Source organism: Coregonus lavaretus, assembly GCF_964263955.1.
Source record: "Coregonus lavaretus genome assembly, contig: HAP1_SCAFFOLD_161, whole genome shotgun sequence".
NCBI classification, from domain to species: Eukaryota; Metazoa; Chordata; class Actinopteri; order Salmoniformes; family Salmonidae; genus Coregonus; species Coregonus lavaretus.
Window position 1 is genome coordinate 97,751 of NW_028161655.1, and position 18,866 is coordinate 116,616.

General features: G+C 43.7%; 1 protein-coding gene across 1 annotated transcript in view; it reads right to left on the bottom strand.

Moving 5' to 3' along the window:
- LOC311120259 (protein FAM227B-like) overlaps nucleotides 1-18,866 on the bottom strand; it is a gene marked incomplete at both ends in the record, with an annotated part of 69,417 nt that overhangs the window by 45,472 nt on the left and 5,079 nt on the right. The gene's annotated exons all lie outside the window — the stretch shown is intronic.

Genomic DNA, 18,866 nt, shown 5'->3' on the forward strand with positions numbered 1-18,866 from the left:
TTTAGCTAGGACTGTCTGGGAGTGGTCTGAGTGGGGAGGGGAAAACTAGCTGTTATTGGCAGAGAGATTTGAAACTCTCTTTCTTATTGGTGATGTCACCAGGCAGGCCAAAACTCCATCCCACCAAGACAGGCTGAAATTTCATGCAGTCTTCTCAAACAGCTCTTACACTAAAAGGGCATTATCATAATTTTCTAAATTTCACAGTATTACTCCAACCTCATTGTGTGGAAATATATATAAAAAACAGGAAAATCACGTTTTGACTGCACTGTGCCTTTAAGCTTTTACAATGATTTTTTCAGTTTGCAATTACGTTAGTACCTTTTTGTAACAAGGATTTCTACACCATTATGATGGCACTACAACTACCTGTTTATCTCATATTTCTTCACAGAATGGATTGTGGTCAATAATACTAACAATAACCTTGATATGGATGAAGTCAAGCACTCTGTTTCAGCATGCATAACAGTTGTTTTGGGATAAACACAATACAGGGAAAGGAATTAGAAAAGGGATGTTTGAGAACATTTATAATAAAACTGTTCCTACTGACTGAATTCTCCAGGCAATGTCAAAATGTAATGTTAAAGTAAGCTGATCAGTCACTTACTTTACTCAAGAAAAGTATTATTATTGATAATAGTTGTACTATTATACTCATTTTAGTTCCCTTATTATAATGGGTAATAGTGTAATGAATATAGGAGTAGTAATAAAATAGAGTTGGTATTTACCTGGAATTTACTAAAACAAACAGCTGGTTATAATTTGTATTAAAAACTGGGTTGTTCGAATGCTGATTGTCTGACAGCCGTGGTATATCAGACCGTAAACCACGGGTATGACAAAATATTTTTTTTTACTGCTCTAATTCCGTTGGTAAGCAGTTTATAAGAGCAATAAGGCACCTCGGGGGTTTGTGGTATATGGCCAATATACCTTGGCTGAGGGCTGTATCCAGGAACTCTGCGTTGCGTCGTGCTTAAGAACAGCCCTTAGCTGTGGTATATTGGCCATATACCACACCCCCTCATGCCTTATTGCTTAATTATAGCTTACTTAATCAATCAATGAAATTGAAAACGATGCGATATCAAATGGTACCTATTGTAGTGCTACTTGTTTCACTTAGTCCCAAATATTCTAAGAGCTAGTTACTGAGTAATAATAATTTGTTTCCATGTTATGTTTAAGTAAATAACAGGTAGAAAGCAGGCTGTAAAATAAAGTGTAACTAAACGTAGTATAATAAGCAAACAGTACCACTGTTGGACGTTGGATCAATGTAAAGACAGTCAGCAAGCTGGACTTGCCTTTTCACTATACAAGTGTTCAAAACACACCATATATATACACAATATATTGATAAATATATATGTACAAACTAAAATACATATGTAATTACATGCGACAGCTGCTCATTGACTCCCTATTCATTTACTAAGGTTTGATAATGATTGTGTCCCAAATGGCACTGTATTTCCTACATGGGGCAATTATATAAAATCATGTACTTTGTGGGATAAATAAAGTATTTCTCTTTGGTCAAAAGTAGTGCACTATGTAGGGAATAGGCTGCCATTTGGGACACAGATTTAACAATGCAAGAATGTAATGCTGCTGCTGCTGCTGATGATGATGAGGATGATGATGATGACGATGATGAAGTTAGGAATGATATCTGGATTAAAGTACAGAGAGACCAGAACATACAGCTTGTTAAATGTGTATGCTATACTGTATGCCTTGATCTTCCTCCACTATAATTAATTAATTAATGATTATATAAATTGTTAGCGTTGATCTCTGTTATGTCCCTGATGTGATAAATGGTATTTATTTGAACTTTGAGATGAGGGGGCTGTGTCCCAACTAGCACCCTATTCCCTATATAGTGCACTACTTTTGACCGGAGCCCTATGGGCCCTGGTTAAAAGTAGTGCACTACACAGACAATAGGGTGCCATTTGGGACGTAGACAGGCTTTTTTTCTGTTGAGACATTCCATGTTCTGCCAGATACCATAATGCTTTACTAAGATATTGTTGGTCTCACTAACGAATTTAAGTTAACTGCAGCAACATACCAGAGGCTTCATTTAAATCACTTAATTCCTTTCATCTCTTCTGTTTTTGGATGTTCCTGAAGCACATCACATATACCGTACTCGTCATCTCATTACCATTAAATAACCTTTTAACAACCTTTTAAAAGACGTTCACTCTGTCTGCACAGTTACAACTAAACTGCAAAATCTCCATACTGGCCTATAACGTTTGTGTTATTATCCATTGTTGTAAGTTATTATTTGTGTTATTTATATAAAAACCAAAGATTAGTTATTATGGGGTGTTTGGAGTGTAAATTATTTATTTTCTAAGATGTGTTTTGCCACGTCATCTTTGGGGACATAAACCATGCCCTCACTCTGCCACTACCCATAAGCCTCGCTGGCCAGGAGTCTGAGCAGAGGGTTCGGTTGGAACCAGAGAATCAACAACCTATCAGCTGCCAACCACACATTAGAGGAACAGCAAAATACAAGACATTCAGAGAATAACTGAACGGCAAAATGCAAGACATTCTAGGAATAACTGAACGGCAAAATGCAAGACATTCTAGGAATAACTCGGCAGGAATATCAAAAGGATCCGCTGTGCTGCTGTAATATGTATAATCAACCAGCCTATATCTGACAACTTAAGTGTTTTGTATTTTAAACACAGACACTGATATACAGAATATCATTGGGTTCCACAATCATAGAGGTGTTCAGGAAAAACATAACACATTTGAATAAACAAATAAACTCCTGTAAAGTTTCAACTTAACAACATGACACTCAACTAAAAAGTTTAGTTGAATTGACTTGAACTGTTAGTCATTTAGTTTCATCATATCTTTGTTATCTATACTCTCAATTAATTCAACTAAATTACTTAATAACCACTTTAATATTTAGAATATAAACGCAGTTTGTTACATCCAACCAAATGTATGTTATCATGTTACTATAACCGAGATGCTAATGACCCTGTTAGAAATCCCGAATATGGTTCTCGGTAAAGACGGAACAGATCAAGACGAGAGGTGGGGAGTGTGTTATGTACCTCCATCAAAGTTGATTTGCGAAGTTTCATCAAAATTGGTGTCATATTGCCTTAGATGTGCTGGTAGGAAGATTTGATTTTAACATTGAGCATTAATCAATGCCTCGGGTACCATAACAATGTTTTATACGTTATATGTTATATAATGTATAATATAACAACAGTATATTATTGGATTGTGGGTTTACCGGTTAAACCACAACAAAAGACAAGTATCCATGCCTGGTGATCCTCTAAGATCTTCTAGGATCTCTAAAGATCTTTTCAGGATGTGAGCTTGGCTAGGATCTCAAAAACATATTCAGAGATTGTGAGTTAAGACCCCTACAGAGCCATATATAATTCTAACACCATCCATTAGTCTCTTAATACTGCCGGCCTAAAACAAAATCCTGCAGTTTATCACAGTATAAAGGTATGCTGCAGGTCTGGAGACTGCTGACGTTAATAAAACGCTCTCTCACTGCGTTGGAGTTCTCTCCAGAGATGTTAACCAGACTAGTTCCCAGCTTATATGACTAAAGGACTAGATAATCAAATCTGCTGTCCTTTGTCCCAACAAGATTAAATACACATCGGGAAGATAAATCTGGAAAAAGTTTCATTTAGATAAGGGTCCAGCAGTGAGATGCATGAGACAAATGAATTACATTATTCCCTGTCTGATAAGGTACACCAGAATAACACAAGTCCTGGATACATCTCTTAATTTGATGCAGGGGCAGATAAAAATATGTCAACACACAGACCGAATGTTGTAATAATTTGCTCATAACTTTATATTGTATTGAGTGAAATCTGAGCGCTGTCAGATTGAGGGTAGAGCATATTGGCAGTTGGCCACACACACACACACACCATACACCAACACTGTACACACCATACACCAACACTGTACACACCATACACAAACACTGTACACGCACACCACAGGAGGTCAGTGGCACCTTAATTGGGAAGGACGGGCTCATGGTATTGGCTGGAGCGGAATGAGTGGAACGGTATCAAATACATCAAACACATGGTTTCCATGGTTTCCATGTGTTTGATACAATTACATTCGCTCTGTTCCAGACATTATTATGAGCTGTCCTCCCCTCATCAGCCTCCACTGATGCACACATATAGGCAGATAGATGAAAGCTTTACCTTCTGTTGGGGTTCACATCTGGCTCCGAGCAGCTCTGACAGATAAAGAGAGTGAAGTTGAGAGAGAAAACCCCAGAATGAGGTTGACGCAAACAAAGTCTGAGCAAGGTGAAGGCTTCTGCCAAGTCACGCAAAGTTAGTCTTAGCAGACTTGTAACATGTTCAAAATGTAAACACATTTCTAACTCAAGGCTGTGGATTCCCAACAGACTGTGGAGGAGACTGCAGCCAACAGGAGCTAACTGGGCTGTAGAGAAGAGAGCTGGGTCTGCTAAGAGCATAGAGGAGAGAGCTGGCTAGGCCTGCTACGAACATGGAGGAGAGAGGAGAGAGCTGGCTAGGCCTGCTATGAACATGGAGGAGAGAGGAGAGAGCTGGCTAGGCCTGCTACGAACATAGAGGACAGAGGACAGAGCTGGCTAGGCCTGCTAGGAACATAGAGGACAGAGGAGAGAGCTGGCTAGGCCTGCTAGGAACATAGAGGAGAGAGGAGAGAGCTGGCTAGGCCTGCTAGGAACATAGAGGACAGAGGAGAGAGCTGGCTAGGCCTGCTAGGAACATAGAGGACAGAGGAGAGAGCTGGCTAGGCCTGCTACGAACATAGAGGAGAGAGGAGAGAGCTGGCTAGGCCTGCTACGAACATAGAGGAGAGAGAGAGCTGGCTAGGCCTGCTATGAACATAGAGGCGAGAGGAGAGAGCTGGCTAGGCCTGTTAGGAACATAGAGGAGAGAGGAGAGAGCTGGCTAGGCCTGTTAGGAACATAGAGGAGAGAGGAGAGAGCTGGCTAGGCCTGCTAGGAACATAGAGGAGAGAGGAGAGAGCTGGCTAGGCCTGCTAGGAACATAGAGGAGAGAGGAGAGAGCTGGCTAGCCCTGCTAGGAACATAGAGGACAGAGGAGAAAGCTGGCTAGGCCTGCTAGGCACAAATCAAATCAAATCAAAATCAAATCTGATTTTATTTGTCACATGGGCCGAATACAACAGGTGTAGACCCTTACAGTGAAATGCTTACTTACAAGCCCTCTGTAGCTCAGCTGGTAGAGCACGGCGCTTGTAACACCAAGGTAGTGGGTTCGATCCCCGGGACCACCCATACACAAAAAATGTATGCACGCATGACTGTAAGTCGCTTTGGATAAAAGCGTCTGCTAAATGGCATATTATTATTATTATTATTATTATATTATTATTAACCAATGATGCAGTTTTAAGAAAGAATATCCCCAAAAAATTACAGAAAAATACGCCTCCAAAATACAAATCATACGAAATAAAAGTAACAAATAATTAAAGAGCAGCAGTAAAAATAACAATAGCGAGGCTATACACAGGGGGTACCGGTACCGAGTCAATGTGTGGGGGCATCGGTTAGTCGAGGTAATTGGTGTAATATGTACATGTAGGTAGAGTTATTAAAGTGACTATGCATAGATAATAAACAGAGAGTAGCAGCAGCGTAAAAGAGGGGTGGGGGTGCAATGCAAATAGTCTGGGTAGCCAAATAGTCTGGGTAGCCATTTGAACATAGAGGAGAGAGGAGAGAGCTGGCTAGGCCTGCTAGGAACATAGAGGAGAGAGCTGGCTAGGCCTGCTAGGAACATAGAGGAGAGAGCTGGCTAGGCCTGCTAGGAACATAGAGGAGAGAGCTGGCTAGGCCTGCTAGGAACATAGAGGAGAGAGCTGGCTAGGCCTGCTAGGAACATAGAGGAGAGAGCTGGCTAGGCCTGCTAGGAACATAGAGGAGAGAGCTGGCTAGGCCTGTTAGGAACATAGAGGAGAGACCTGGCTAGGCCTGCTAGGAACATAGAGGAGAGACCTGGCTAGGCCTGCTAGGAACATAGAGGAGAGAGCTGGCTAGGCCTGCTACGAACATAGAGGAGAGAGCTGGCTAGGCCTACTAGGAACATAGAGGAGAGAGCTGGCTAGGGCTGCTAGGAACATAGAGGAGAGGAGAGAGCTGGCTAGGCCTGTTAGGAACATAGAGGAGAGAGCTGGCTTGCTAGGAACATAGAGGAGAGAGCTGGCTAGGCCTGCTAGGAACATAGAGGAGAGAGCTGGCTAGGCCTGCTAAGAACATAGAGGAGACTGCCTTGGACACAGAGAACAGCTATAGGTAGAGAAGAGAGCTATATGTAGCTATGGAGGCTAGGCCTGCTATGAACATAAAGGACAGAGAGCTAGCAAGGCCTGCTAATAACATAGAGGACAGAGAGCTAGCAAGGCCTGCTATGAACATAGAGGACAGAGAGCTAGCAAGGCCTGCTATGAACATAGAGGACAGAGAGCTAGCAAGGCCTGCTATGAACATAAAGGACAGAGAGCTAGCAAGGCCTGCTAATAACATAGAGGACAGAGAGCTAGCAAGGCCTGCTATAAACATAGAGGACAGAGAGCTAGCAAGGCCTGCTATGAACATAGAGGACAGAGAGCTAGCAAGGCCTGCTATGAACATAGAGGACAGAGAGCTAGCAAGGCCTGCTATGAACATAAAGGACAGAGAGCTAGCAAGGCCTGCTAATAACATAGAGGACAGAGAGCTAGCAAGGCCTGCTATAAACATAGAGGACAGAGAGCTAGCAAGGCCTGCTATGAACATAGAGGACAGAGAGCTAGCAAGGCCTGCTATGAACATAGAGGACAGAGAGCTAGCAAGGCCTGCTATGAACATAGAGGACAGAGAGCTAGCAAGGCCTGCTATGAACATAGAGGACAGAGAGCTAGCAAGGCCTGCTATGAACATAAAGGACAGAGAGCTAGCAAGGCCTGCTATGAACATAAAGGACAGAGAGCTAGCAAGGCCTGCTATGAACATAGAGGAGAGAGCTAGCTATGGGGGTTAGGCTTGCTTGCTAGGAATTTAAAGGAGAGAGGAGAGCTAGCTATGAGAGTGTACACAGGGCAGGCTCTAGCCTTTTGGGGGCCTTAAGCGAGATTTGGTTGGGTGTAGGGCTGTTACGGTGACCATATTACCACCACACTGGTGGTCACGAGTCATGACCGCAGTCAAATTCTACGTGACCGTTTAGTCACGGTAACTAGGCTTCTCCAAGCTCTGATGCTGCTGATGGTCATTAGTAGCCTACCAAACTTGCTAAATACCTGGTACTCAGCACTCTATTGTCCCTCTAATCACTCTGACATCAATGCAAATGTAATCGAAAATCTAATCAAACACTTCATGAGAGCCCATGAGCTCATGTTGCCCAACATTTCTATAGGCTACGCAACTGCATGAGAAAACAGAGTTTTGTTGGCCTCTATTAAAAAGAGGAGGATCCCATCAGCTTTCTATTGGCTAGGCCTACTATATTTATTGCTCAACTTTCCTAATATTAAGCACATTGCTTCTCTTCACAACACGAGTATAGCCTACCTGGTTGGCATGAAAATGAACCACGGGAAAAGCGTCCTCCATTCGCTATTTAAGTGCATAGATTACTTATTTTTTTCCCCTGCCCCCGTTCTGAGACAGGTGCATGATAATGGTCCATTCTAAATCAAAACTAATATCACACATATATTATTTAGTATGTGTAAAGACAAGATTAAATCAAGAAGAAGTCTGATGGGTGACAATATCAGCCTATCACCTGTGAATTATATATTATCAATTGTAAATGATGTCCAGCTTGTGAGCAGTAAGGCAAGAAACAGTGCACACCTTTTTTTGTGACATCAAATCACAGAACTCATGTAGCCTGGCCCATAGGCCTATATGTTTTGATAAGGTTTGTATCACAACTAAAGTGGTCAAATAACTTCTTACAATTAAGCACATTCAGCCGCTTTATAACCGGTGTAGGGACTAACTGGCATACATTGGCGGCACATGAGTTTCAAGTTTGGGGAAAGTAATTTTCACCATAAAAATGCACCTTTATAATAAAGCATTACATGCATAATCGCATTTGCGGTCACTTTTGAGAATGGTGTTTTCCCACTAATTGATTGCATTTTGGAACATTCAGGCTTATAGCCTACTGCCGTGTGCACATTGCTGCGCTAATAATGTGAAGAAATAGCCTAATAGTTTATCAACATTTTAAGCTAAACGTTCTGATCTGTTGCATAATTTATTTTAAAAGGTTTTTTGATGCTAGCGGTTGTATTAATTTGGGATCTATCGCATCCCACAACTGTTCCAGACTCTGTTTGCAATATTTATTTCACACTGAAGGAAAAGTTGACAAATAGAATAGGTCAACTTTTGTACTATGGGGGATAGTAGATTGACATACGCTAGTGCTTTTGCTGTCCGTTAGGCTTGTTCATCTTGTTGGCAGATGAATAGTACATCTTCAATATGAGCCTAGGAATTCGATTAGGATGCGCGCAGTTGTGTCCCAGATGTGTCTGTCTTCACTTGTAGCCTGTGAGAAGGACCCAAGATGCTTTGAGAAGGACCCGATCACTTGACATGCATTGGCTAATATGAATTGAGATATCTGAGAGAGCCATGTGAGTGAGAGGTGCTTCGGAGCACGCAGCCGGGAGAAGGGAATTATAATTATTATGTTCAGCCCAAGGGCACAACGGCCACTGGCCGCAAAAGGCAGGATTTTTTTAGGGGGCTTTACGGCCACACAAAGGGGATGCCGCCGGGAAATTCAAAGTGTTATCAAGTGCTTGTCAAACTGTGAATGAGAGACTGATGAAGTGTGTGTAGCCTGCGCAAATAACTAAGCAGAGCTCATGCCTTTCATATCATCATTAGTCACTGTCACGATCGTCTGAAGAAGCGGACCAATACGCAGCGCGTTGAACGAACATGACTTTATTAGAGAAAAGTACACGAACGACAAAAACAATAAACCAAGACGACTAGTGAAGTCCACAGTTACAAATACTGTACAGGAACAAAAACCCACAAAACCCAGGTGAAACCACACAGTTTAAATATGGCTCCCAATCAGAGATAACGAGCCGACAGCTGACACTCGTTACCTCCGATTGGGAGTCATATGACTAATCAACAACAAAACCAAACATAGAAATGAACAACTAGATCCAACATAGAAATACACCCTAAATGAAAATAACAACCCTGGCTCAACAATCAGAGTCCCTGGAGCCAGAGTGTCACAGTACCCCCCCCTAAAGGTGCGAACTCCGGGCGCACCAGCATACAGTCTAGGGGAGGGTCTGGGTGGGCGTCTGTCCATGGTGGCGGCTCTGGCCCAGGTCGTGGTCCCCACCCCACCTTAGTCACTATCCGCTTCCGTAGCCCCCTCCACCTGACCACCCCCCAACTAAACCCCACTGAATTAAGGGGCGGCACCGGACTAAGGGGCAGCACCGGACTAAGGGGCAGCACCGGACTAAGGGACAGTACCTGACTAAGGGGCAGCACCGGCCTGAGGGGCAGCACCGGACTGAATGGCGGATCCTGGCTGGCTGGCTCTGGCGGATCCTGGCTGGACGGCTCTGGCGGATCCTGGCTGGACAGCTCTGGCGGATCCTGGCTGGCGGAAGGCTCTGGCTGATCCTGTCTGGCGGAAGGCTCTGGCTGATCCTGTCTGGCGGAAGGCTCTGGCTGATCCTGTCTGGCGGAAGGCTCTGGCTGATCCTGTCTGGCGGAAGGCTCTGGCTGCTCCTGTCTGGCGGAAGGCTCTGGCTGATCCTGTCTGGCGGAAGGCTCTGGCTGCTCCTGTCTGGCGGAGAGCTCTAGCGGCTCCGGTCTGGCGGACGGCTCTGAAGGCTCATGGCAGACGGGCGGCTTTGCAGGCTCAGTACAGACGGGCAGTTCCTGCGGCGCTTGGCAGACGGACAGTTCAGACGGCGTTGGGCAGACGGGCAGTTCAGGCGCCGTTGGGCAGACGGACAGTTCAGACGGCATTGGGCAGACGGACAGTTCAGGCCCCGTTGGGCAGACGGCAGACTCTGGCCGTCTGAGGCGCATCGTAGGCCTGGTGCGTGGTGCCGGAACAGGAGGTACCGGGCTGAGGACACGCATCTCAGGGCTAGTGCGGGGAGAAGCAACAGGGCATGCTGGACCCTGGGGACGCACCGTAGGCCTGATGCGTGGTGCCGGAACTGGAGGTACCGGGCTGAGGACACGCATCTCAGGGCTAGTGCGGGAAGCAGCAACAGGGCATGCTTGGCCCTGGGGACGCACCGTAGGCCTGATGCGTGGTGCCGGAACTGGAGGTACCGGGCTGAGGACACGCATCTCAGGGCTAGTGCGGGAAGCAGCAACAGGGCATGCTGGACCCTGGGAACGCTGGACCCTGGGAACGCACATAAGGGCTAGTGCGGAGAGCAGCAACAGGACGCACAGGACTCGGGAGACACACAGGAGGCTTGGGGCGTGGTGTAGGCACTGGTGGGAAAGGGCTGGCGACGCGCACCGTATCCCTGGTGCGAGTGGCCGGAACAGGCCGGGCCGGGCTGGCGAAGCGCACCGTATCCCTGGTGCGAGTGGCCGGAACAGGCCGGGCTGGGCTGGCGAAGCGCACCGTATCCCTGGTGCGAGTGGCCGGAACAGGCCGGGCTGGGCTGGCGAAGCGCACCGTATCCCTGGTGCGAGTGGCCGGAACAGGCCGGGCCGGGCTGGCGAAGCGCACCGTATCCTTGGTGCGAGGGGTCGTAACAGGCCGGACCGTACTGGAGGCACACACCACTGGCTCTACCCCGGGAACTGGAACGGGCCGGACCGGACTGGTAATACACCCCAGTGCCACTCGCCGTGCCCCTACATCTCCTTTCCCTACTTTGGCCAGTGACCCCCGTAACCTGGTTGCCTCTTGAATTCGCCCCTTCTCTGCCTCCGTCAGTCCTGTGGCAGCCTCCCGCTGCCCAGCCGCCCAAGCCATGTGCCCCCCCCAAAAAACTTTTTGGGGTTGCCTCTCGACCTTCCGACGATGGCCCTGCTGACGCCGTTGCTCCTCTCGCCGTCGCCTCTCCACCGTTTCGCTCCATGGACGGCGATCCATCCCATCCAGGATCTCCTCCCAAGTCCAGGACCCCTTTCCGTCCAAAATCTCCTCCCATGTCCAGGAAGCCTTTGGAGCTGGGTCCTGTTGCCGCTTGACACGCTGCTTGGTCCTTTGATGGTGGGTTTTTCTGTCACGATCGTCTGAAGAAGCGGACCAATACGCAGCGCGTTGAACGAACATGACTTTATTAGAGAAAAGTACACGAACGACAAAAACAATAAACCAAGACGACTAGTGAAGTCCACAGTTACAAATACTGTACAGGAACAAAAACCCACAAAACCCAGGTGAAACCACACAGTTTAAATATGGCTCCCAATCAGAGATAACGAGCCGACAGCTGACACTCGTTACCTCCGATTGGGAGTCATATGACTAATCAACAACAAAACCAAACATAGAAATGAACAACTAGATCCAACATAGAAATACACCCTAAATGAAAATAACAACCCTGGCTCAACAATCAGAGTCCCTGGAGCCAGAGTGTCACAGTCACATCATACAGGCTTAGAATATATTAAAAATCAAAACATATAGCCCAACCTTTGTATCACAACTAAAGTTGCATAAATAACTCTAAATTAAGCATATATGAGGACCTGTTTCTTTGTTAACTGTCCAACACAGAATAGCCGCATGTGCACACTCCCTCAAATCGTTAGGAGAAAATATCCTTTCTATTTTATTCAGCTATGTTCAATTGTATTCTTCATACTATTAATTTTATAAAATAATGCCATGGAATTCTAAGCAAATATTGTCTGCTTAATGAACTAGTGTAGCCCACAGCCATATGGCATAGCCAGATCAGGGCCTAACATAAGGACAACTCAGAGTATGCTATTCTGTTCTTCTGAAATAGACTACATTTTCTTCATATCATGTTTCTTTAGACCTGTCTAAAATAAATAATGGATTTATTGGGATGGTGTAGGCTATATTAAATTGATTTATTACACTTTTTCAAAGCTTGTAGGCTATGCGTAGAAGCCAGGAGATGCTAAATGTGTTTAAGTTAATTAATGTAAATTTGCTTGACAATCACCGGCTGACAACATTTCCTGACCACCACAGCCCTAGTTGTGTGGGCCCCCCACCTCACGGAAAAACATTTTAGTGGCCCCCCTCTTTATGGCAGAGAGAAAATCATTTGTTTTAAAGTTCAATTCTTGCAATTCTACTCATTTTGCCATGTGGCATAGAGATTTATTTTGCAGTTTTATGTCACATTTCGGGCTTGAAATCTATATCCACAGTAAAACGAGTCCTATATCGACATAACCTGAAAGGCCGCTCAGCAAGGAAGAAGCCACTGCTCCAAAACCGCCATTGTCCATTTGGAAGACCCATTTGCAACCAAGCCTTAACTTCCTGACTGATGTCTTGAGATGTTGCTTCAATATATCCACATAATTTTCCTTCCTCATGATGCCATCTATTTTGTGAAGTGCACCAGTCCCTCCTGCAGCAAAGCACCCACACAGCATGATGCTGCCACCCCCGTGGAGCAGTGGCTTCTTCCTTGCTGAGCGGCCTTTCAGGTTATGTCGATATAGGACTCATTTTACTGTGGATATAGATACTTTTGTACCTGTTTCCTCCAGCATCTTCACAAGGTCCTTTGCTGTTGTTCTGGGATTGATTTGCACTTTTCGCACCAAAGTACGTTCATCTCTAGGAGACAGAACGCGTCTCCTTCCTGAGCGGTATGACGGCTGCGTGGTCCCATGGTGTTTATACTTGCGTACTATTGTTTGTACAGATTAACGTGGTACCTTCAGGCGTTTGGAAATTGCTCCCAAGGATGAACCAGACTTGTGGAGGTCTACCATTTTTTTTTCTGAGGTCTTGGCTGATTTCTTTTGATTTTCCCATGATGTCAAGCAAAGAGGCACTGAGTTTGAAGGTATGCCTTGAAATACATCCACAGGTAGACCTCCAATTGACTCAAATGATGTCAATTCGCCTATCAGAAGCTTCTAAAGCCATGACATCATTTTCGGGAATTTTCCAAGCTGTTTAAAGTCACAGTCAACTTAGTGTATGTAAACTTCTGACCCACTGGAATTTTGATACAGTGAATTATAAGTGAAATAATCTATCTGTAAACAATTGTTGGAAAAATTAGTTGTGTCATGCACAAAGTAGATCATAACCGACTTGCCAAAACTATAATTTGTTAACAAGAAATTTGTGGAGTGGGTGAAAAACGAGTTTTAATGACTCTAACCTAAGTGTATGTAAACTTCCGACTTCAACTGTAGGCCATAGAAAAGACTGCCTGGGACATAGAGGAGAGGAGAGAGCTAGCTAGGAATACAGTATAAGTATAGGGAAGACATATAACTTGTACAGATGTAGGAGCTTAATTTGAGCCAATTTGCTATAGCAGGGAAATAACAGTAATTATTATGTTGATTATAATTCATGGACATTTTTGTAGGGGTTGATACACATTTCATAAGGGAAAATCAAGTCTGAACTTTCAAAGTGAAATTACAAACTTCAGAAGCCTTTTCAAACCTAAAATACACTACAAGTTTTAAATATCCTGCATTGCAGGAATGTTCTCCTTCAACAGGCTGATCAAATTAAGATCCTACATCTGTAGGGAGTCATATCCCAAACATACCAAGACGATCACCTCTCCTGCCCTTTTGCTTGGCTGTATAAAGAGAAAGCGTACTATTTAAAATCTTTAAAATATACTTTGAGTGTTTGTTCTAGCCTGCCTAGAGTGCCAGGTGGGCAGGGTTTATAGTTTTAGGACGATTATATTGGTCCATTAAGCCAGGCATGCTCAATCAAGCCCAGATGGAGTATTTTAAATTATTTTAAATAGTATTTGTACCCAGTTCTGGAACAGACCCAGTCTACATCCCAAATGGCACCCAATTCCCTATATAGTGCACTACCTTTGACCAGGGAGAATAGGATGCCATTTGGGATGCAGACCGAGTCAGAGTGGCATGAACACTGGTGATGAGTGGAATCAGCTACAGTAACATCAGTGTGGCACAGCAGCAAACTCTCCACTTGTTAAAGTAATGTGAGGAACGATTTACTACGATCCAGAGACACACTTTAAGCACAGCGGACGGCAGTAGGCCCTGCTTGCATTTGTGGCGAAGCAGGAACACACGAGACAACGTGTGTGCTTAATGCCAACAGCATGTGTGGAGGGAAGGGAAGGGGTGAGAGGGGAGACGGGGGAGACTGTAGGGGGTTCCAGGGGGAGACTCGGGGGAGGTAGAGGAGGGGGAGACCCAGGGAGGCCCTGGCAGCAGCTGAACTTGATACATTTGAACCTTGTTTCCCCGGAGAGTCTGGAGTGTTTGGAACCTTAGCACGGAACCCCCAGAACACCACAACACTTTCAAACAGCACTAACATTCCACACTCTCCTCTCTAGTGACAAATCTAAACCACAGAGAGAGATAATCAGTTACATACATACACACACACACACCAAACACACACGCACACACATACACACCACACACACACCATATAAATCCATGGCTGAGAGTTATGAGTGCAAGCTACAAATGATGATCAACAGAATATTGTGAGAATATAAGTGAATGAATTTCATATCCTACTTTCTGGTAAGTATTAAATTATTAATAACAACAAGATAACTAATGTAAAGCATACTGTGTCCATAATAAGGATATAGGTTATAGGTTGAGAGCTTTTGTGAAAGAGCACAGTTAGAAAGATATGGCATATAGAAGCAAACCGGATGGACATCATGAAAATGATCTGAGAGGTTGAGGGTAGAGGAAGTTCAGGAGTAAAAACAAACAAAATAGAATTATTGTAAAATTGACTGTGTCCATAAAATGTATATAGTATGTACAGTGGAGAAAAATAGTATTTAGTCAGCCACCAATTGTGCAAGTTCTCCCACTTAAAAAGATGAGAGAGGCCTGTAATGTTCATCATAGGTACACGTCAACTATGACAGAGAAATTGAGCAAAAAAATCCAGAAAATCACATTGTAGGATTTTTAATGAATTTATTTGCAAATTATGGTGGAAAATAAGTATTTGGTCACCTACAAACAAGCAAGATTTCTGGCTCTCACAGACCTGTAACTTCTTATTTAAGAGGCTCCTCTGTCCTCCACTCGTTACCTGTATTAATGGCACCTGTTTGAACTTGTTATCAGTATAAAAGACACCTGTCCACAACCTCAAACAGTCACACTCCAAACTCCACTATGGCCAAGACCAAAGAGCTGTCAAAGGACACCAGAAACAAAATTGTAGACCTGCACCAGGCTGGGAAGACTGAATCTGCAATAGGTAAGCAGCTTGGTTTGAAGAAATCAACTGTGGGAGCAATTATTAGGAAATGGAAGACATACAAGACCACTGATAATCTCCCTCGATCTGGGGCTCCACGCAAGATCTCACCACGTGGGGTCAAAATGATCACAAGAACGGTGAGCAAAAATCCCAGAACCACACGGGGGGACCTAGTGAATGACCTGCAGAGAGCTGGGACCAAAGTAACAAAGCCTACCATCAGTAACACACTACGCCGCCAGGGACTCAAATCCTGCAGTGCCAGACGTGTCCCCCTGCTTAAGCCAGTACATGTCCAGGCCCGTCTGAAGTTTGCTAGAATGCATTTGGATGATCCAGAAGAGGATTGGGAGAATGTCATATGGTCAGATGAAACCAAAATAGAACTTTTTGGTAAAAACTCAACTCGTTGTGTTTGGAGGACAAAGAATGCTGAGTTGCATCCAAAGAACACCATACCTACTGTGAAGCATGGGGGTGGAAACATCATGCTTTGGGGCTGTTTTTCTGCAAAGGGACCAGGACGACTGATCCGTGTAAAGGAAAGAATGAATGGGGCCATGTATCGTGAGATTTTGAGTGAAAACCTCCTTCCATCAGCAAGGGCATTGAAGATGAAACGTGGCTGGGTCTTTCAGCATGACAATGATCCCAAACACACCGCCCGGGCAACGAAGGAGTGGCTTCGTAAGAAGCATTTCAAGGTCCTGGAGTGGCCTAGCCAGTCTCCAGATCTCAACCCCATAGAAAATCTTTGGAGGGAGTTGAAAGTCCGTGTTGCCCAGCGACAGCCCCAAAACATCACTGCTCTAGAGGAGATCTGCATGGAGGAATGGGCCAAAATACCAGCAACAGTGTGTGAAAACCTTGTGAAGACTTACAGAAAACGTTTGACCTGTGTCATTGCCAACAAAGGGTATATAACAAAGTATTGAGAAACTTTTGTTATTGACCAAATACTTATTTTCCACCATAATTTGCAAATAAATTCATTAAAAATCCTACAATGTGATTTTCTGGATTTTTTTTCTAATTTTGTCTGTCATAGTTGACGTGTACCTATGATGAAAATTACAGGCCTCTCTCATATTTTTAAGTGGGAGAACTTGCACAATTGGTGGCTGACTAAATACATTTTTTCCCCACTGTATAAGCTGGAAGTAGAGGCCTAAACGTTGTTGTTCACTAGTTTACTCCAATTAAGGAAGGGGTGGTGGGGTTGAAAAGTATTAAAGAGAAATATTTTTTTTTAAGGATATGTATATATATGTATTTATATGTATTTATATGTATGTATATGTATATATATATATATATATATATATACATACATACATATTCATATACACATACATACATATAAATACATATACATACATGTATATATATACATATCCTTTTTTAAAATATATTTCCCTTTATTACTATATACAGTGGGGAAAAAAAGTATTTAGTCAGCCACCAATTGTGCAAGTTCTCCCACTTAAAAAGATGAGAGAGGCCTGTAATTTTCATCATAGGTACACGTCAACTATGACAGACAAATTGAGAATTTTTTTTCCAGAAAATCACATTGTAGGATTTTTAATGAATTTATTTGCAATTTATGGTGGAAAATAAGTATTTGGTCACCTACAAACAAGCAAGATTTCTGGCTCTCACAGACCTGTAACTTCTTCTTTAAGAGGCTCCTCTGTCCTCCACTCGTTACCTTTATTAATGGCACCTGTTTGAACTTGTTATCAGTATAAAAGACACCTGTCCACAACCTCAAACAGTCTCACTCCAAACTCCACTATGGCCAAGACCAAAGAGCTGTCAAAGGACACCAGAAACAAAATTGTAGACCTGCACCAGGCTGGGAAGACTGAATCTGCAATAGGTAAGCAGCTTGGTTTGGAGAAATCAATTGTGGGAGCAATTATTAGGAAATGGAAGACATACAAGACCACTGATAATCTCCCTCGATCTGGGGCTCCACGCAAGATCTCACCCCGTGGGGTCAAAATGATCACAAGAACGGTGAGCAAAAATCCCAGAACCACACGGGGGGACCTAGTGAATGACCTGCAGAGAGCTGGGACCAAAGTAACAAAGCCTACCATCAGTAACACACTATGCCACCAGGGACTCAAATCCTGCAGTGCCAGACGTGTCCCCCTGCTTAAGCCAGTACATGTCCAGGCCCGTCTGAAGTTTGCTAGAGTGCATTTGGATGATCCAGAAGAGGATTGGGAGAATGTCATATGATCAGATGAAACCAAAATAGAACATTTTGGTAAAAACTCAACTCGTCGTGTTTGGAGGACAAAGAATGCTGAGTTGCATCCAAAGAACACCATACCTACTGTAAAGCATGGGGGTGGAAACATCATGCTTTGGGGCTGTTTTTCTGCAAAGGGACCAGGACGACTGATCCGTGTAAAGGAAAGAATGAATGGGGCCATGTATCGTGAGATTTTGAGTGAAAACCTCCTTCCATCAGCAAGGGCATTGAAGATGAAACGTGGCTGGGTCTTTCAGCATGACAATGATCCCAAACACACCGCCCGGGCAACGAAGGAGTGGCTTCGTAAGAAGCATTTCAAGGTCCTGGAGTGGCCTAGCCAGTCTCCAGATCTCAACCCCATAGAAAATCTTTGAAAGTCTGTGATGCCCAGCGACAGCCCCAAAACATCACTGCTCTAGAGGAGATCTGCATGGAGGAATGGGCCAAAATACCAGCAACAGTGTGTGAAAACCTTGTGAAGACTTACAGAAAACGTTTGACCTGTGTCACTGCCAACAAAGGTTATATAACAAAGTATTGAGAAAGTTTTGTTATTGACCAAATACTTATTTTCCACCATAATTTGCAAATAAATTCATAAAAAATCCTACAATGTGATTTTCTGGAAAAGAAATTCTCATTTTGTCTGTCCTAGTTGACGTGTACCTATGATGAAAATTACAGGCCTCTCTCATCTTTTTAAGTGGGAGAACTTGCACAATTGGTGGCTGACTAAATACTTTTTTCCCCCACTGTATATATATATATATATATATATATATATATATATATATATATATATATATATATATATATATATATATATATATATATATATATATATTTGCGAGAAAAAAAAACATATGGGGGATTGGAAGTGATGCAGACAATTACAATCTATCTGCAATATTAAAGCTGATCTACCCCCCCCCCCCAAAAAAAAATATATATATATATTAAATTATTTCCCTCCTCTAAAGCTGTCCATAAAAAGCTGTATCTTGAAACGTTTTTAAAAGGAGCCCATATCCCATTACTGTCCCAGAAGCACAGTGCAGTGATGGTTTGTTGTGGGCCAA